General features: G+C 32.3%; 1 protein-coding gene and 3 long non-coding RNA genes across 10 annotated transcripts in view; 1 reads left to right on the plus strand and 3 right to left on the minus strand.

Moving 5' to 3' along the window:
- The window catches only part of LOC122516057 (zinc finger protein 395), a 94,446-nt gene that overhangs the window by 11,985 nt on the left and 60,633 nt on the right, over positions 1–21,828 (minus strand). The window lies entirely within an intron of this gene.
- On the plus strand, positions 638–20,943 carry LOC122516098. Its single transcript, XR_006303494.1, has 3 exons — positions 638–718; positions 20,376–20,577; positions 20,755–20,943. It is a non-coding gene; the product is annotated as an uncharacterized LOC122516098 (long non-coding RNA).
- On the minus strand, positions 6,864–9,333 carry LOC122516088. 2 transcript variants are annotated; one of them, XR_006303488.1, is made up of 3 exons: positions 8,715–9,333; positions 7,641–8,073; positions 6,864–7,045 (listed from the first exon to the last, which is right to left on the minus strand). It is a non-coding gene; the product is annotated as an uncharacterized LOC122516088 (long non-coding RNA). The 2 variants fall into 2 exon arrangements; XR_006303486.1 differs by having other exon boundaries at positions 7,641–9,333.
- On the minus strand, positions 10,361–12,394 carry LOC122516102. Its single transcript, XR_006303495.1, has 2 exons — positions 11,805–12,394; positions 10,361–10,914 (listed from the first exon to the last, which is right to left on the minus strand). It is a non-coding gene; the product is annotated as an uncharacterized LOC122516102 (long non-coding RNA).

Genomic DNA, 21,828 nt, shown 5'->3' on the forward strand with positions numbered 1-21,828 from the left:
TGGAGGCTGCGCAAGCGCAAAAGCCTTGTTTACGTCCTGCCGATGCAACGTCGTGCGCGAACACGGTGCATCGCGTAGAAATTGCCATAGGGACGGGAGAAGGGGCAGAGGAGCTGAAAGAGAGAAAGAAAGAAATAAACGGAGAAAGAGAGATAGAGAAATTTAGATGAATCCGATAGGATCGACGGCGTCTCGCTTTCTAAAAGAACAAAGGGAAATTGAAACTTTACGGAAATATATTCAATTTCTAGTAACACGTGTTATCTGTTTTATATATTATTGCAAATAGAATGATTTATTTGATTTGTAGAAACAATGAAATTAGACAAAAGAGGTAAGTTTGTTTTCGTCCTAGATTTCGTAGAAAGATTGGCAAGGAAGGAACGCGTCGTCATTGACTAGAATGCATCGAATCCGTTTTCCAAATCAGTAGTCACGGCATGTCTGTGATCAATCCGTACGGCAAGCAATGGAGTAGGAGAGAGAGGTAGAGAGAGGAAGAGAGAGAGGAAGAGAGAGGAAGAGAGAGAGGTAGAGAGAGGAAGAGAGAGAGGGAGAGAGAAAGAGAGTAGTAAAGAAGAGGCGAAGCAGGCGATTGCGATGGATGCATGCTTACGCTACGATTGAGTTTCCGATCAGGCATCCGAGCTACATACGTTCGCGAGCTACGACGGGTGAAGGTGAAGGTGCCGTGTGCACTTTCACAACGGGTTCGATAGTACGTGTGTGAGCCTCGACGTCGCTCAAAAGCCTACTCGCTCGACGACCCTTTGCTTGACGAGAGTTACGGGCTCTAATAGCAACAAGGAGTTTGTAATAGTAGTAGTAGTAGTAGTGTAGTAGTAGTAGTAATAGTAGTAGTATAGTAGTAGTAGTAGTAGCAGTAGTAGTAGTAGTAGTAGCAGTAGTAGTAGTAGTATCACTAGTAATAGTTGTGTTGTAGTAGTAATAATAGTAATAGGTCCAGTACTCTCTCTCTTTCTCTCTCTCTCTCTCCCTACCTCCCTCTCTCCCTCCCTCTCTCTCTCTCTCTCTCTCTCTCTCTCTCTCTCTCTCTCTCCAATCCGATCGTTAACGTTCTCTCTTCTGCAATTATTATTTTTTTTCACCATATTTTTTTCTCATATTTAAGAATTTGTATTCTTTATTATGTTTATTTCAATGCACTCTTATTTTCTCTTTTTTTTATTTTCATCATCGAAAGAGAGAGAGAGAGAGAGAAAAAAGAACGATTATTAGATATCGAGGATCGAGAAGCAATAAAAGATGGACGAAGACATCGGTATATATTCAGTATCTTAAGTTCGCCAACGGCCGAGCCCATCCTGCTTACGGCACTGAATGTCGATCGGTATGCAGGATGCGCAATTTGAACGTTTTTTTTTTCCTATCTCGGCAAATAACGCGCGCGAGACCGCGAACGTCAAGCGTAACTTCCAAGAGATTACGATCCTCTCTCTTTTTCTTTCTCATTCTCTTTCTCTCTCTCTCTCTCTCTCTCTTTCTATGGAACGATCCCGAACGTTACTCGGAATTTCTTTCTCTCTCTCTTTCCATCTTATGTTCGAGGTACTTCAGTGTAGAAGACTTGGATATTACGCGTTTTCTCGTACTTTCCACGAGACTACTTCGACCCAACCGATCGCGAAACCGATGCGATCTCAATTTAATTTGCTACTTTCTTTGTGTAGAGAAAGAGAGAAAAAGAGATGAAGAGAGAGAGAGAGAGAGAGAGAGAGAAAGAAAAAGAGAGGGGGAGGCACATACACACGCCCGAGTCTATTGGGCACGCGAGCACATCCGTTTTCAACTCGGAAGTCACGCTTCTCCTTCTTCTTCTTTTCCTTCTCTCCTTACAACTCCTTCTTCTTCCGCTTGTAAGTCTTCTTCTTCTTCTTCTTTTTCTTCTTCTCCCTCTTCTCCTTCTTCTTCTTCTTTTTCTTCTTCTTCTTCTTCTTCTAGTACGCGATGCATGCACGAATAACAGAACTTTATCCGCCAGTGGTTGCAACCTTGCCAGCAGGAGAATGTGAAAGCTTGCTCGTCCGTGCATGAAAATCATCAAGGGGGTTTTTAGTATCTCTTTTTAGTAATCCTTGAAGAAAATCTTTCCTCTGTTTCTGTTTAATGTTTTACCGACTTTTAACTGGACTTTTAACTTATTCTTTACTTTCGGACTTGGCTCGTGTTGTTTTCGAATCGTTGGTTCGAGAACGAACGAATGAGCGGACGAATGCACGGACGAACAGGGGGACAGGCAGGCAGACAGACAGACAGACAGACAGACAGTCAGCCAACCATTCGTATTCCACTCTTCGCGAAATACTTTCTCAAAGCGTTCCGCCTTTTACGACCATCTGGATAATGTTTGTAGCCTAGCTATGATCGTCCTGGTACCGGCTATGTTGGAGAGTAAAAGGTTCTCTCTCTCTCTCTCTCTTTCTCTCTCTCTCTCTCTCTTTATCCCTCTCCCTCTCCCTCTCTCACTCTTTTTGCGTACAATGCTTGTTCCATAGAGTTTCAGTGGATCGGTATTCCTAAGATTTATGCCTTCACCGTTAAATTCTTATAGCGTATTTCTACTTCTATCTCTCTCTCTCTATCTATCTTTTATTCTTTAGTTCTTTCTTTTCCTTCTTTCTATTTCGAATAAACGACGGTGTATTATCGTGTACGCAATACGCGATATATCCGTTTAAGAGGAAGAACCTACTGCGAGAGAGATAAAAGGAGAAGAGAGTTAACGGTGAATCGATTGATTTTCTTCTTCCATTCGTGTCTTTTCTTCCATCCGGGATAATAATGTATCTCCATGGGACCTATCGAACGAATACCGTTTGTAAGGAATATATTATTCAATGTATACAATAGATATCTATTTATGTAAATATGTGTATATATGTTAACCTGTTAGAAGAAGAGTTGTATATATATGACGAGTATACTCGTCACCTGAAACTATTTTACGTAATGGTATTTCATAGCATTTTAAATTACAAATGGTAATTAATTTTGTTCGAATGTAACGATTATACACTTTGGAATATAAAATATTGCAATTTTTTTTATTTATTAGAACGAGTGTACTCGTTCGATAGCTAACAGGTTGCTGGCTCAAATAAAATGTTACAAATTATTTTCATTAATACTGTTAGGAGATATCGATTGAATTTTTTTTTCCCCCATTGATTTACGATACTGTCGAGTGAACATATTTGTCAGCCCTTTCACATTATCTTTAATTGCAAAAAAAAATAAATAAGAGATTTACAATTATTAGCAGTTACAAATCAGTTGTCCCGTTAACGTCTTCCCCTTTCATCCGGGATAATAATCTATCCTCATGAATCTATAAATTACAATATACCGTTTCAATGAATATATTATTGTATAGTATGTGTTAAGTCGTCCCGAAAGTTTCTTGATTTTTTGTTTTATTAAATTTTACACGCATAATATTCTAAATTTAATATTATTATAATTTACCGGCAAGAAAAGTGAGCCAAGTTGACGGGACAACGATATTTTTTTGTAAATTCTACACAGTTCTAAAAATTCATCAGTACCATAAACTGTGTAAATAGTAAGTAACTAATACTTAAGCGTTTTAAAGAAAACGAAGGGAACAGTTTCGCATACATTTTTACATTCCAAACTTTTCAATTAATCGATGTATATTTTTTCTATAATTTCTTTTACTTGAATTAAACTGTAAAATATTATTCACATGTAAATATTATTCATGTGAAATTTATTAAGAAAAAGCAAATAATTTTCGAGTTAACTTAATATATAATCCATATCTATAAAATAAATATATTGACGTACACATATTTTAATCGTAGCCTGTAATTAAGCATTATAAATTATTTCCATTACAATTACTATGGAAATCTATTCAAATTGTGTTTCTTTGTTTTAAATTGGATGTTATTGAGTGCAAAATATTGTCAGTTCCTTTACGTTGTATTTAATTAAATAAGAAAAAAAATTACGATAATTATCAGTTAAAAATCAGTTTGTGTCCCCTAATTAATCTATCTCTATCCTAATTAATTCGTAATCATATATACAAATTAAAAATTCGTTCCATCTGTTCACGCTTCAAACGAGTTTCGAAGATCGAATTGCAATCGATTGATAGATCGATATATTATAGAGACTTTTTTTTTAAATCTGCGAATAAAACAAATCATTTTTTAGAGAGGAAGAAGGATCAATTTTCTTTTTGTAATGGTGTATTAATCCGAGATAGGATTAAATATTATATAGTCGTTTATTCGATTACTATCGAAATTCGAAATGATCTTGCGAAATGGGAATGTTTAAAAAGAAACAAAAAAAAATAGAAAGAATTAGCAAAAATATACATCTCGAATTATACACGTGCACGTTCTACGTTAAATTTATTCACAAGAAAGTTAAAATGGTTTGAATAATTTTCAATGTATGGTATGTAAGTCACTAGAACTATTGATTCTATCGGGTCTTGTCTCCGTTGACAGTAATATACTAGAAACAATTCAGTGAAAGAAAGGAAGAAAGGAAGCCAAAAAGAAGAAAAAACAATAAAATAAAACTAGAAATAGAATGAGATTAGTGACGTATACATTTGGGATACGTGTGCGTGTGTATGTTAAGTTTTTAAGTGGATGGTGGTGGAAGGATGGGGGAGGGATGGGGGGTGGGGGTGGCTGGATCGTGCGAGTTGTTACCGTTCACCGTTTTACAAGCTTGAACGAAGGAACGGACGATCGTTGAACAGGATAAAGAGGTCTTTCAAGGATGTTCGTGTGATTGTGCAAAGAACGTTTATCTTGTAACTCGTACTACTTGTAATAGACTTGTTTAGAGTTCGATTTTACGAGAAGTGGAAAAGAAGGAGAAAGAGGGGCAGGAGGAGGAGGAGAAAAGAAGAATCTCATTTTCTTTTTTAAAAGACAAATTTACATATGTCTTCTTTTTTTTTTACTTCTTTCACTGAAATCAGTAGCTACCTTCTGTTGATAGATACTCCTTCTTTTTTTATTCTTCTCGTCGTTTTTCTCAACGATAGCAAATACGATGTGTATTGGAATCGTGGATTTTTTTATTTTCCTTTTATTTTTCTTTTTTCTTTTTTATTTTTCTTCCCCAAAGGAAAACAAGTTTCATTTTTATCGCGTTGTACGAACGCCATACGATAGAGACAGCACTTGCGAAAATAAAACTCACTATGTCGTGTTTGTTTAGTAGCAGGGACCGAGTGTTTTTATATATATATATATATATAATGTTTGCATGTATGTATATGTATATAAACAGTGCTGAACGGAATGATTGATAATGACTAATTTTTACTGTAACGTATTAATTTTTTATTTATTCTAATATGTTCTGTTACAAAAGTGCAAAATGATTTAGAAGATGACGAGTAAATTTAGGTATCAGTAAACACGTTTAACGAAATGTTCGTACAAAAAACGAATATTACCTTCCGAACAACCCAATATATATTTATGATTTCAAAGTTATATGGGATTATAAAGATTTAATCCACCATAACTCACGACCTACTTAATCTCTAGACTTGAGAGATAAATTTATTGAAAAAAAAAAGTTTTTTAAATTAAATATTAGATCATATTTTTGTACGGATTTACAAAAGATATTGTAGAAAAATTGAATCTATCTCAATATATTTTCTTCAACATTTTATTTGTATGTACGCGATTATTTAATGTATTCGTGTATCCATGTACGAACACCAAGTTTTGTGATGGACGACAACCAAGTGATTGTTTTCTTCGAATTGCGTACAGTAGGTGATTAGAATACGTTCATAGTGTTAACGTGACGAGAAAATTTAAACACCAACTCTCTAACTAACTAATCGCGACGATCGAACGAATCACGTTTGATTAGTTATGATTATGCTAATGGAATCGATCCTTATTTACATCGATTCTACGACGCTTCTTTTTCCGATTAGATTTCCTCCTTCTGTCTCGTATTTATATGATTTAGAAAAAAATACTATTCAGAGTTAGTTATATAATCCATTTAAATAAACTTATGATGTATATATTATGTAAAAAAAAAAAAAAAACAAAATAAACGTGTGTGTATTTTTTTTGGGTTAAAAAAAATATAGTAGATCTCTAATCTAGTTAGTTTTCAAATCAGATTGAATAGTCGAACTGTGTCATAAATTTCTGAAAAAGAAAAAAAAAAGAATAATAATTTACATTCTCTTATTGCATCACAGAAATCATTGAACAATTTGAATATTTTAGAACTAATTTTAGAATTTTCCTTATTTCTCTCTCTCTCTCTTATCTCTCCCTCTCTCTCTCTCTCTTTCTCTCTCTCTCTCTTTGATTTAATCGATAATTGTGAAGAAAAAAAAAGCAAAGAAATGTTTCTCAGTGTCCAAGAAACGTATTAAAGGTTATTAGCGTAGTAGGTAGTATAATGGATGCAATTTCTAAAGTTAAACTCGTATTATTTCTCCTTATATCCTTTCGCTGGAAGTTGCTGTTCCTTTGATTTTGTTGTTGTATTTATCGTAACCAATGTCCGTTCTCTTCTCGTTGGTCGTGGCTTATACACTTGCCCAACGGCAAATCAGCTGGGTATGCACGAGCAGATCGGTCGAACGAGCGTGCTACTTAAGCGTGACAACGATTAATTCAGCAGCGCGTTCAGTTCTTTCAGCCTTGTGCCATGTTGTAGACACGCTGGTTCTCCTCGGTTTAGTCAAGTTGAGCAACGAACCACCACCACCACCACCATCACCACAACCACCACCACAACCATTACCATCACCCCTTTTTCTTCATTCCCCTTACTATTTATCCTCTCTCTTCTCCTCTTCCAATTTATTCTCCAACTTCTCCTCCTTTTGGTCGTTGTGTTATCGTCAACGTTGTTGTTGACGTCGTCTCTACGTCGTTGCTTACTTACTTGTTCACTTGCTAGCTAGCTAGCTTGCTTGCTTGCTTGGGTGGGGTCTGGTCTTTCTTACGACCGGTTGACAGTCATCCATATTGAACGTATTAACTTGCTAATAATTAGTTTTATACAAAAAGAAATAATAATGGTAGATAAGATAATTATCTAGAATTTGGTCAAGTATGATAATAGATTATTTTTATCGAAAATGTCGAAAGAACAGTTTTTCAAATTATCCGATTAATATTATTATCATTAGTTTAATCGGCTTTTATAAATAAATTTTTGACTATTCTTATAATGGTAAATGAAAAAAATATTAAACGAGCAAACTTTGATGCAATGTTGACGTAATCCTAATTACTTTTTGATCGAAATAGGTATACACAAAATTGTGGTAGAAATTATTTTCTTTTGTAAGACTATTAAAAAAGTTCCCTGGTTTTATTTAAATAACATATAAAAAAATGAGAACAATATTGTTTTGAATTTTGATCTAAAACTTCGTTCAAAGAATTGGTTAATTGATTAAAAATCTATTAAGAAATTTATTAGAAGTTTTTTCGAATTAATAAGCTCCTTTACCCCCAGGTCTCCAAGTTTCATAAAAAAAAAAAAAAACAAAAAAGAAAAATTATTGAACGAATTAATTTTCTTTGATTGATCGAAACGTATTTAAAGATTTTGCAATTAAATTAGGATCTCACCCGTGATATTTATTTGTTGTTAGTTTTGTAGATTTAACAAGCCCTTTTCTTCCCTGCGTATGTGTGTGTGTGTTCTTTTTTTACCTCTTTCCTCCTTGAAAAATATTTATTTTCTTTTTTCCTGAAAAGATCTCACGTAGAAAATCACGTAGCGTACTTTTCCGTACGTGCACGAACTTTCTTCTACTTCTACTTCTCGTAAACGTCCTTTTCACGGACGAATGGAATTATGAAGAAACATTAACACAAGCTTTACCTTCTTTCTCTCCGTGGGGGAATCGATTATAGGAGAAAGTCTGCCGATTACAGTCTCTCCCCGCGAGAACATGGCGAAACTTCTTACGTAAAAGCGTATGGCCACGAGAGAGGATGTTAATAAATCAAACTCCAATTCTTATCAACGAACCAATCTCTGACAGCTTTTCTAAAACTCCTAAATATCATTAGAAATTTTTCATTTTGTTATTGCTATCATTCATTTATGGTATGTCGGAGGTCCAAGGTCATTCAAAATCATGTGAAATTAATACGCTCAACTCTTTTATTCTTTTTTTTTAAACACGGTTTCAAATATAACACTACGCAAAAATTAAAATCTTATTAGATTGGATTTTTGTAAACTTGGTCTGATTTTTTATCAGCAATTGATCTTGAAAAATTTTCCGAAATTTATTAGAAATTGTTCACTTCTTTATTACTACTATTTATGGTAAAACTAAATCCAAGGTCATTTTAAAAACCGTTTTCAGATAATATATTCAACTCAACGGGGTACTCTAAAATACACAGTTTTAACATAATACGGTTCAAAAATTGCAACAGTCTTCTTATTATATAATATTTTTATAAATTAAATTTGATGAGTATCGATGATTGTTTCTGACAACTTTAAACAAACTCATAAATGTTATAAAAATTTTGGATTTAATTATTGGTCTTTTTTTATTGTGTATCTAAATCTACGAACATTTAAATATCATGAATCCTTTTATAAAACGGTACTTTCAAAAACGTATTCTATATATCAAAAATGAAATAAACTTGACCAACATTCGTATAAAACAAATTTCATACCTTTATAATTTAAATTACTTCTACCTTATTCGCAATTACGCAATTTCAATAAAACCCGTACCACAAATAAACCACATCCTTATATCAGAATAAATTGTATTTTATTATTGTTATTATTATCTTTGATCGAACAATTCATTTTATCCATTCGTTGTTCAGTATATTTATCCCCTAATGAGATATCCTTTTTAAAACCTTATTTGTGTTTTTTTTTTTTCCGGAATATCGTTCGTGCGTCAGAAATATTTATAACCGCACGAATACTCCTGTTAAAAGCTTTTTCTTTCTCGAACGTCGAGTCTTTCGACGATTCGAAATTATTCAAATAAAGAGTTTTTTTTCTCCCTCTCTCTCTCTCTCTCTCTTTCTCTCTCTTTCTTTCTTTTTTTTTATTTTCCTATCTTTCTCTTGGTTCGATGCTCTTCACCGAGATAACAGATTCCTCCCGAACGACAACGAGCTGTAGCTTTTAAACGTTCGCGAGACTGAAGTTCAAGGTAGACTCCGATCGATCGATACCGCGCTTGCGTTCAACGAATCCCGGATCTCGTGGCCGCTTTTGAGTACCACGAGAGAGTCCTCCCCCTACCCCCTAACCCCTAACCACTCCACCCCAACCCTCTTCCTCCTCCTTTTCCTTCCCTTGCTTAATGTCAGATACTTTCTTTTTTCTTTTTTCTTCCTTTCTTCTCATTTTTTTTTGCCCCACCCGCTCACCCCCTATTCTTCCTTTCTCTTCGCGAAGGCAACAAAAAACGGAAGAAAGAAAGGATAAAAGTTTTCGAGAATTCGAAAAGGGTGAAAGAAAACTTTTATTTCTTACTTTGTCTTATTATTTTTCTTTTCTTTCTTTTTTTTTTTGCGAAACATTGTCATCAATGTCATCATCGTCGTTGGTTTTATTAGAAGAACAAAAAAAAAGAAAGTATCTTCAAAATCATTGAGAATTATTTATATACGAAATAATGTTTTAATTTTATTTAAAATTTGTATTTTTGTCTAACCAAAATTTTTCCAACGCGCGTACTTATGAAAATCAATTATTTTTTACTTTTCATAAAATATTTAAAAATAGTATTTTCAATAAACGAACGATCGTTAACGATAAGAGAGAGAGAGAAAGAGAGAGTTGTGATAAATGATTAGAAACAAAATCAGACGTCTATGACTGATTTTTTTTCAAGTATCATAATCAACAACGTCGTTTATTTTTGCCGAAAAAAGAAATCCTTTCGAAATAATCACATATTATCTCGATAATCACTCGACGATACGAGTAAAAAAAAAAGAACAAAAAAGAAACTAAACCATTTCTTTTTCAAGTCAAATAAATCATCCTCGATCAAAAAGGACCGTACAACATAAACCAAGAGACCTAATATCGTCCCATTTTGGTAAGAAAAAAGAAGAAGTAGGACAATACAATAGTCGAAAGTATGAGCTTATGAAAGTACCGCTATTACCGATCCGATTATTATTATTGCAATCATGGTGATTGGTGTAGCAGGAAGAAAGCGAGAAGCAAGAATTACGAGAGTTCGATTTGGCGCGCGTAAAAAAGGCGGTCAGGACCTAGGACAACGAGAGGTTTGCTGTGCCATCACGTTCATATCTCTTTCTCTCTTTCTTTCTCTCACTCTCTTTTACCCCTTCTCTCCTTTCCACCCCTCCTCACTCTTTCTCTCTTTCTCTGACGGTTTCACAGTACCGCCTCCACCACCATCGCCATCGGCAGTTAAGTCGCTTTTGCCGCTGCTGAAATTCACGAACGTGCGTCCTTGAAGACCCCCCTCTCCTTCCCCAACCCAACCCAACCCACCACCTCTTTCTCTCTCTTTGTGAGTTTCGTACTCTTTCCACATTGGCCGGGCAAAACTTTTGGTCCCCCACGCCCTCGAAGAAAACCGTTTTGTCCGAGCGTTCGTTGGTCTCTCTTTTATATATTCTCTTTCTCTTTCTTTCTTCTTGATGACGAGTCGACGAAGGACGTGCGTACTTCACGTTCACACATACACGTTGATATATAGATATTATATACATATATATATGTGTGTGTGTGTATAATATCGTTCGATATACGGGAGCCCCAAGCCGTTATCGTTCCGCGTCAAAGATTTATGCACGTCCTATCTGGACCATAAAACCGGCTAGCTCGGAATATTCTACGTTCTACTTTCAACTTACATCACATCACGCTATCCTGTCAAAATATCGTTTAGATTTAATTTATTAATTAGAGATTTCATGGAAAATAATAATAATAAGAGTTAGCCTCTTGCGCATACATAGATGTGTATATAATACACATAGGATGTAAGATAATAATTGAATGCGTTCTTCGTAACCAGGTGTGACTCACATTAATTTCAATGGTTTATCTTATGGAATTCTTTTTTTATAATTACGTGACTCTTAATAATCCTTCATATGTGTGATCATTACAATTATAGTATATCATTATGTATAATAATATATTTTTGCTCGTTTGTTAATTTTCGAAATAATCCTTCAAATTTTAATCTCATTTATTACATATTATAAAGTTGAGAAACAAATTTTTTCTTTTTATCAACAAGCAAGGACGTAATCACTTGCATAGCATACATTGTACCAACTTTTATATACGTAAAATATATTTAAAAAAAAAAAAAAGATAAAAGTTAGATTGGGAGAGTAACAGCATTGTCGGACAAGCCGATCGAGATACCAAGAATTAAAGGGTCAAATGGTTAGGTCACGAAGAAACTAGTCGTGTTAATTAATACGAGAATTGAAATGTGTCCTTGTATATATAGTTATACGTATATTTGTGTCTCTATGTATATGAAATACTTTGACAAATTTATTTCTTATCAAAATAATAAATTGCTAAATTGTTTTATTATTTGTTTTGAAAAGTTATGCTTTTTTTGTTTTTCTTTTTTTTTTAATAAAATAAATTCATAAATTTTTTTTATAAGTGTTTAAAGAAACACGGTATATGGTTTAGTTATACACTCACTTACACATAAACGGATAACTATCTCTATTGTGTGTACCGTAGTTGTGTGTTACCGTTAACGTCAGAATGGAACAGAAACGTGTACTCACTGTATTATTACGTAACGGCAGACGCGCGTGTAAGTCGTACGGTATCTAGGATTCGATAGGACGACCGAGAGAACGCCAGTAATTGCAGTTGGATATTGCCGAGTCGTAATTTTCCTCAGAGACAGCGACTCGCTTCCGCTTCGGTAATCTTATACGACACATTGCGTATATCGTATCTAATCGTCAAATTCGAGTCCTTGAAACGCGAGAGATCACTGTCAGTATTGTCCAATCAACTGTATACTCTCTCTCTCTCTCCCTCTCTCTTTCTCTTACATTTACTCACTCGCTCACTCTTTACACGTACTAATCAAACACGTACGCATATACATTATCAGATATAGACATACATATGTGACAATAATTATCAACGATCTAATTGTAAAGCCAAAAAATTAATCATATATTACATTAAAAATTAATGTTCGGTAATCGTCTCACCGTTGATACGAACGATTAAACAGATGATAATTAAACTTGACTTTCACCGAAATCGCGAACGATTTAATTTGACCTTCCTTTGACTCTCCTAATTCGTGTTTTTTTATTTTTACCTTTTTTTTTTTAACGAAACCACAAGTTATTCGCGAAAAAAAAAACGGTGACTTTGACATGATCAAAAAAATGATAAAAAATATTAAAACAGGGACCGATGGATCTATCCTGTCATTACAAATTTCGCAACACAGCTGTCCCCATATGTTGTCCGAAATATATTTTTACCATAGAATTATTATATTTCCTTTTTAACATTTATTTTAACAAGCTTAATAACGATGAAACGGTTACAATGGATTCCTCAAACTTTCTTCGTTTCAAAAAAAAAAAAGAAAATAAAGAAAAAAAAGAATGAAAATAAAATAAAAAGAAAAAACAAGAAATTTGTTGATCATTCTTCCTCCTTCCCCCTCCCTCTTTCCTCATCCCATAGCTCCTTTTCTTTCTCTGTCTTTCTTTTATTCTTCTTTCGTACTCTTACACGTTCTCGTTTGATTTTCTCGTTGTTGCCGTGTGCACAGAAATATGCAGAGGTATTACGTCGAACATCGAAGTTTACGCAACACCTTCTATTATATAAGACGGATGGACGTGGCACGATACGACCCAAGTCACCACGGTGGTAACTGAGGCCCCGTCGTGTAAAACGCATTTGCATACGCTATCTATATCTATATCTATAACTATATCTATATCTATCTTTTATATACTTGCATATAAGTATATGTACAATACATGGATATGCATTTATATGCATATATATGTAGGTATTTACATACACGCATATATTTAAGTATCTATGCATAAATGCATGTATGTTGATATTTACACCGCATGCATATATATATATATATATATATATTAGTTGGTATGCACATAGATGCATATATGTGTGTAAGTATGCGAATACATACGCTGTTCGTATACATTAGTTGGCAATGAATCGAAATGTCCTCGGATCTATTCGGATTTACAACCTCCCTTCCTACTTCCTCGAAACGCACGTCATCATATACTCAGAAAGTTTACGTCGGTATATTTCGTTATCAAGTCATTCATTTAAATGTCCTACGACATTTTTCTTTCTTTCTATTTTCTTCTTTCTTTTTATTTTATTTTATTTTATTTTATTTTATTTTATTACGCCTATTTTTTTTAAACACTTCAAGGCTATTCGATCGGACACATGTCTGATTTATTTCTTTTTTCAAGGAACTTAACTGTGTTTATTTGATATTTTGCTTGACCTCGAATTTGATCAATTTTTTTTTACTATCTAATAATATTCGCTTCGAAAATCCACGCTTATAAAAAAAAAAAAAGAATCAAATTCATTTTTATTGAATAATGTATTATTTTGAACGTTATAGTGTTTGAAAAAAAAAATTTTGAAATAAATTTAGAGGATAAAGTTGCAATATAAAAACTTCATACGTCAATTGATATCGATGCGTTCGTACGTTCGTACGATCGTTTCGCATATAAACGTATGCTTATTTATTTAATTTATACATACACATGTCGCTAAAGAACTATAAGCGAGAATGAAATTCGTGAAACGATGCGAGAATTTCTTATCGGAGTTTGATTAAAAAAAGAGAAAAAAAAAAACAAGAAAAAAGAAGAAGAATAAAACAAAAAGATATGTTGTAGGTTTGAGTAGCGCGGAATGACGCGCGTTTTGAGAACCTCAAGGTCATCTCATATAATTTTTATTACTTACGTTTGTCAATGATTACGTTTAAGAATTACAGATGTTATGCTTGATTAGAATTATTTAAAAAGAGAAAAGAAAAGAAAAAAAGATACGAAAAATGTGAATAATTCATCCTGTGCTTGCTAATTTTTAGTTACGTACATACATATGTAATGTATGTATATATATAAACGTTTACAATGAATTACATTTAATTGTATTAAACGTACGCATGGAAATATATTATAAGAATTTACATGCAAAAGATTATTATTCTTATTAATTTAATAAAACAATCACGTTATCCAGTTACCAGAAACAATTAATTGCACGCAATCATGTTCTTATAAATTAAAATCAGATCACTTTCGTAATCGTACTTGTATGACGTAAATACTTGTGACATCTTAGCGACTGTATATATATATACCAATATACCATATACAATTAGACATGATTAATTAACTCTTGCGTCTATGAAGAAAGATAAAAAGATTAGAAAAGAAGCATTTGAACTTATTAAAACTACATAAAAAAATAAGACTATTTCCAGAGTAATATTTAAAAATCTCCAATTAAAATATTCAAGATGGAAGATTGACAAATTTGCAAAATAAAATTCAAATAAATAAATAAATTAATGATTAATCCCGAAACAAGGGCAATAAAAAAAGAATAGAGGAGAAAAATGCAGGCAAAACCATAAGTAGAATGGTGGAAAGTAAAGGATGCAGAGGGGAAGAAGAGGAAGGGGGCGGAGCAGAGGGGGTTGGACACGGAACTAGAAATAATTATTCTGTGAGTTGTCTCTTTGTCAGTTGACAACTACGGTAACTGCACGAACAAACCAACGAACGAACGAACGAACGACGAACGAACAAATACACACACGTACACATATATACAGAGGAACGAGCGCAACCAACACAAAGAAAGAGAAACATTACACGCGACGCGCATGTAGTCAGGGCCACAGTGACCTTAACTTCACTCCTCTTGCCCCTCTTTGCATTCACCACTACTCGCCCCCTTACTCTCTCTCTCTTTTACCTCCCACCACCCCTTCCCACCCTCCTCTCTCAGCTACTCTCAAGCTCACCACCCTCAGTGTCCGACCCCGCTCGTTCTTCCGCAGCAACGTCAAACGATTATAAGTTTGATGATGAGGGGTACGAGGGGCTCAGGGAGGAGGGGCACGTGCCACTAGTGACGTCACGAGCCCACGTTGTGCACTGCGGTGCAACGGCGGAGGGCCACGCATGCGCTTTTCTCTTTTTTTTCTTTATGCATATACATATAGTTTTCTTTCTCTCGTTATGTTTCTCTCTCTCTCTCTCTCTCTCTCTATCTCTCTCTTTTGATCGTTTTGATTAGTAGCTGAGTGAGATCGTGAAGAAGGTTCCTATATTGTATGTTCATCCACGCGAGAGGAAATGCAGATCTTTTTTGTTGTTGTGTTGTTGTTGTTGTTGTTCTTATTATTATTTGGACTTTTGTCGTTGATTTGAAATTTGTTAATATTTTTAGATCACGTGGGGGGTAAATGAGAGAGAAAAATAGAGATAGAAATATATAAATCACTTTTGTTCTTGTTAGAGAAGTATTTATTAGAGCGGATGATAAAGGTGGATTTTTTTGTTTCCTTTTTTTTTGTTTTTTTTTTGTGTTTGAAAGTAGTGTGTTAAAAAGAATGAATAAACATTGTGTGTTTTTTCTACAATGTAAAGTCGATAATGAAAATGTATTGATCAGAATTAAAGAGTTTTGTTTAATAGAAAGATGTTAATCATTATTGTGAGATTAATAAGCCGAAAAAAATGTTCTATGATTACAAAATGAAACCAAATAGAATGTGATTTTTGTAATTTTTTTTCAATAGATACGTGGACGTACACTACCTGTCAAAATTATTTGACCATCTTACAAAATGATTGGAAGTTAATTTACTTAAATTAGTACGGAATCTAATTTTCTTTTTTCTTTTTTGTTATCAATTGTTTGTTCTAAAAATAAAATCAGAATATGTCATTTGTCAATAGAAGTATGACTTCTTGATTTAAAAATAAAATAATTTACATTTTTATACTTATTTAATTTTATCAGGAAAATAAACGATTGACAATTTTTTTTCTCTTTCATTTGTTTTTTGAAAAATGTTGAAAGTTTTTGTACATGGTAAAATAATTTCAATTGGTAGTGCAGGCGTGTTGATAATATTATTGAATGCTGATAAAAAAATGAAAAAGGAGTGGGCGTGATCGTAAGATCGAATATAATTTTTTTTATTCAATCCTTTTTCTTTCTAAACGTGCTCCTATAAACATGTACAATGTATAAAACAGATGAATTATATCCTAAAGAGATCCTTTCTTCAAATATTCGTATTTGTTATCATCTAATTACATACACGTATATCTACATATGTAGTGTTTAAGCATATAAGTTAGAATTCATTGACTGGATGACTGGCTTCCTTGTCGCGAATATTGGTCGTTCGATGTTACGGGGGTAATAGACGATAGTAATATCGACCATTATCAAACGAAGACTATAATATTCGAGGAATCTATATTCATCGTCTTATACTGTGTAAACAGTCTGATACTTTGAGTACACATTAAATTTAGTTTTTTCTTTTTAATTTTTTTCCTTTTTTTTATTACCATGGAATATTGTATTGAAAAAATACAATTTATAATTAAAAAAAAAATCGTGGAGATCGATCGTATAATTATTTATATACAACGAATTTATATTCATCATTTTATACTATGTTCAATAATCTCGTATTTTCGCGTTAAAAAAATTGCTTTTTTTATCAGTATGAAAAATTATGTATTCATTGTAAAAAAATAATATTTTATTACATCAACGAGAATATAAAACTTTGTATTTTAATCAGTATTGTATTTTATTTATAATACTCAAGTAATTTATATTCAATACTCTGTTCATATCCCATATGTCTTAATTTCGTTAAATTTGTTTAGTTGATTTGCATGAAAAATGATATTCATTGTTATTAAAAATTATCATAGTGAAAAAAAAACTCTGCGTGATTTGTATTTCACTAATATTATACAAAAATTTCATATTCATCATCTTTCATTTCATATTTTATAATTAACACTCCATCACCAGTCTCATATATTTCAGCTTCGTTAAATCGATTTAGTCAAACTGTATGGACAATCATGTTCATTGTAAAATATACAATTAAACATTACCATAAAAAAAAACAAAACTCTTTATGGATTAAATATCCAAAATATTACATAAAAAAAATTCTATTCGTCATCATTTTATACAATATTAACCAATCAAAATAGATTTGATCTATCAGGATCAGAAAATGATGTTCATTGTAAAATCTCCAATTTAACATCACATTAATCGTTCAACAATTCTAGGTTTCGAATGAAACTCTAATGAAGGGGGAGAGAAACATAGCTGTTGTCATTTCTCTCCTTCTTTCTCTCTGTCTCTCTCTGTTTATCTCTCTCTATCTCTCTTTATCTTTCTCTATCTGTCAGTCAAGCTTTATCTAACTCGTCATGACAAAGTAAATGATCGAACGATCGCGTAATCGAAGCGATCGAGCGTAACAAACGCAATGGTAGGTCGCTCGATAATTGCAGTTGAAATTACACGTGCTTCGACACGCGTACTTTTCCCCTCCCACCTCCTAATCTTTAATCTATGTCTCCTACGTATGTCGAGGCTAACCAAACAACGATGTATTCGATAGAGAACGTTCCTAAGGTAATATTGGATGCTTTTGAGACCTCGCAAGGTTTCTCTCTCTCTCTCTTCCTCTTTATAGTTCTAAAAGATTAATTAAAATTCTATTTTAAGTTCCAAGTAAAGCTTGGTAGAAAATATCTGAAAAACACGAAGAGAAAAAAACAAAAACGAATATGCAAACGGAAAGAAAGAAAAATACAAGGTAATTCATGTATCGTGATGAATAAACGTTTTTTCATAGTTTTAAGGCATCTTTAAATTATGTCAAATCTTTTACCAATTTTTTGTCAATTTCTATATTTTATTTACGCCCATTTGTTAACGGAATTTCAAAACGAATTTGATTAATAACATAACGTAAAATATGTGTTACTTTTATTTTCGTCTCGATCGAGAAAAAATTAATATGTTTAATTTGAGGGTTTTGTAATGGTTGAATCAGGCTTGCGTCAGGATTTTTTGAGCTAAATACTCCTCTTAATCTAAAAAAGAAACCTAAAAACCATAACGCAATCCTGGAAAAATCTTCAAAAAGACCTGAGGGGAGGAACGTTTTTCTTAATATAGAAAAAGACATGAATTCAGTTATTAATAATTAAAAATATATACTGTTATTTTGTTACTATAAAGATTAGCGTGGTGCTCGGTTTCTGTTAAGAGTATAGTTGTTCTTTCTTCTAAAGATCACTTCTTCCCCCCTTATACTCTAAACCTGCCCCACTGAAGCATATTTTAAAGATTCACCGAAACATATATTACTGACATTGTGTATAAATTTTTAAATTTCCATGATTTTTTTCACTTACGCTAGCTTAAAAACAATTAAATGCTCTAAACACCTCTAATTAAAGTATATATTCTAAATCGAGACCAATACTCTTTGGGCATTATATAGGTTGATCGTAACATATGCATGTTAAAGCTCTTTTCAAACCATGCAATACTTGATAAAAACATTTTCGATCTGATCGCTAATAACAAAGTAATCTTTACCGATTACTGTGACTCGTGAATCATCCAGTATAAAAGCTTTTTCTATTATATCTCTGTCTCTCTCTCTCTCTCTCTCGAATTGATACGATTTCTATGCTGACTAAATTGTCGTTTGTACGGTACTAATCGTATCGTTAAACAAATAAGAGAATATTTTTTTAAGTAAACATTTAATTGTCATAGTTACTACCAAAATTAAATTGGATTAAAATCATTATAAAAATTCGTAAAATCGAACGTGAAAAAGGATTAATGAAGGAATGCTATTGTAAATAACATTTTTCAAGAGATCAAGAAAAAGAATGAATTTTTATGAATTTTTATATTGGTTTTAGAAGATTTTCACAGATCAAATATAAGACACAATATTTAATATAATTTAAGAACTTTATTATGAATAATTATTATTGATGCAAAACATGCAGTATGCAGTAGAAAAGAGATATTTTTTTGCGATACGAACACGCGTTGTGCATTCGTGTGTAACAATAAGAAATATTTCTAATATCGTTTTTTCTAACAATATTTTATATATTGAGAAAACAGAGAAGAGTCGGAGGGAAGGAAACATCGCGGTTGTTTCACGGCGTAACTCCAGTGATACTTCCTGGCCTAACCCTTCCCCTCTTCCGTCCACCCAACAAACTTCTCCGTCAGGGACACCGATACCAGAATGATATTACCGCCTCCTCCTACTCTTCGACTATTATTTTCCAATTCGATTACTTTTAGATCCCAATGAAAAAAATTAAACAAGGAAAAAAAAGATACCGATTTGTGATACTTTTTTCTTTTTTTTATCGCACTTTTATAGATAGAGAAACACCGATTAGAATTTTTTTGTCTTTTATATACATTATTATCAAGGTGCAATAATTATCTCGAATTTACTTCACAATTTAACAACGACAACAAAAATTGAAAATGAAAAAATTAAATTCTAATCTGCGATAGCTTAATTTTTATTGTATATATTTTTATTAATCGGACAAAATTTTTCTACTTTTATGCTTTTTATTTCAAAAAATAAGTTCAAAATTCTAATCTTTGTGATAACTTACATATATATTATATATTTACCCGTATAAAGAAATAATTAGAGTTTAATAAGATCGAATAATATGCTATGATTGCATGAAAATTTTGGCTTTACAGATTGAAAATTATAGATTAATTAAAGAAAAGAAAAGAAAAAAACAAAAAGGAAAAAAAACAAAAGGAAAAAAAAACGAAAATGTTAATAATAATAATAAAAATTCCTAACCAAGCCTTGGAAACTAAAGGCTTATCTCGGTTACTATGCGGAACATTTTTGATTAAAGCAAAAAGCGTGCTACGAGTTTTTATTATAATCATCGACAAATTTTACTTTCCATCGCGTCAAAAATTTTTACCTTTCACGTAAATTGTCTTGTTTTATTTTTTGTTTATCTTTTCTTTTTTTTTTAAATACTTTTTCACACGTATATATACAAATATATATAGTTTTTTTTTATTTTTCTTAAAAATCGGAACAATAATCGGACAGTTTCGAAAAACGTTTCGAGGAGTGATACGAAATTGGCACGAAATACTTACGTTCATTATTATCACCGGGTCGATCGTAAAAACTGGTCTTTACGAGAACTCTCTAATTACAGGTTTTGCGATAATGAGGTGCTTTCGAACGCAGGGCCAATGCAGGCTAACGAAAGAAATCTGACAAAACTCTAATTTGCACCTAATAAAAAATTACTCTTCCTCTGTCGAGATACGAGATCGTTGTATAAAGACAGGCACAGTTGGACAGATAGACAGACGGTGATTTATATACATATACATGGCGCATAAAGTAGAGAACAAGTACGTATATTTTTATGTTAAACATAATCAATGTTTTAACACTTATTATATCACACATTTTTGTATTATAATAGGATAAAATTATATTATTAATATTAAACAAATATTTGTACGTATTTGAAGGAAAAAAGAAAAAAAAAACAAGAAATATACGAAGATGTTGTTTTTTTATTACAGGAATACATTAAATTATATTACGAATGTAAAACAAGTATGTGTGTTAGTATTACTATTCGAAATAAAATAAAAAAATAAATAAATAAGAAGTAGATATAAATACTTAATCACGGTAGGTAGCTTGTCTGGTATCGAGAACAAAAAGTCCAAATAAATAAATAAATAAATAAATAATGACTACAAAAAATACGAATCTATATTACAAACAAATAAAATCATATTACGAATATAAAGCATGGATAGAGTAATTCTATTTGATATAATATAAAAAAGAATAAATAAATAAAAAATAAATAGTAATATTTAATCATTAAATGGTCCGTTTAATCTCCTCTCCCCCAAAAAAAAAATAGAAAATCACGGTAGGTAGTAGTTAGTCTGGTATCCAAAACAAAAAATCAAAATAAATAAATAAATAATGATTATAAAAAATACGAATACATATTACTAACACTGTGAAATTAATACAACAAAATTCTCGCGTATGGTATTTCTATTTGAAAGAAAAATTAATAAAAAAAAAAAAATAAAATAAAATAAAAGAAAAAGAAAAAAGGATAATGTGCAAGTAAATGAAAGATAAATCTTAATAATTTATTATTGTATGATCCGTTTAATAGGAAAAAGGAAGTTTATACGAACTGGTATGCGAACCGAGTAGCTGTGTGTAATCGAAAAAGATGTCGAGATATGGTCTTATCGGTTGACTAAATGCGATAATCTCTCTCTCTCTTTCTCTTTCTCTCTTTCTTTCTTTCAATATATCTATCTCGAGAAAAGAGTCTATGTAACGTACTATATATACTGAAAACCTAGAAACTTAGAAAGGCATCCGACCTTCGCCGCAAAACGGAGCGGATGTCGAATAAAAGTAGGAGAAAATTTTGCAATCGGAAACGTCGATTCTTTCTCACGTGCAATCCCTTTTCTTTTTTTTTTATCCATTTATCTAAAATTTTTATTTAATTTTATACAATTCTTTTACAATTTTTTTTTTGCCTTAAAAATCTTCTTTTTTCTTTTTTTAATTTTTTTACGTGTTTTATTTTCGATTTATATTATCATCATCTATTT

The sequence above is a fragment of the Polistes fuscatus genome, unplaced genomic scaffold (assembly GCF_010416935.1).
Source record: "Polistes fuscatus isolate 324 unplaced genomic scaffold, CU_Pfus_HIC Scaffold1, whole genome shotgun sequence".
Classification (NCBI taxonomy): domain Eukaryota; kingdom Metazoa; phylum Arthropoda; class Insecta; order Hymenoptera; family Vespidae; genus Polistes; species Polistes fuscatus.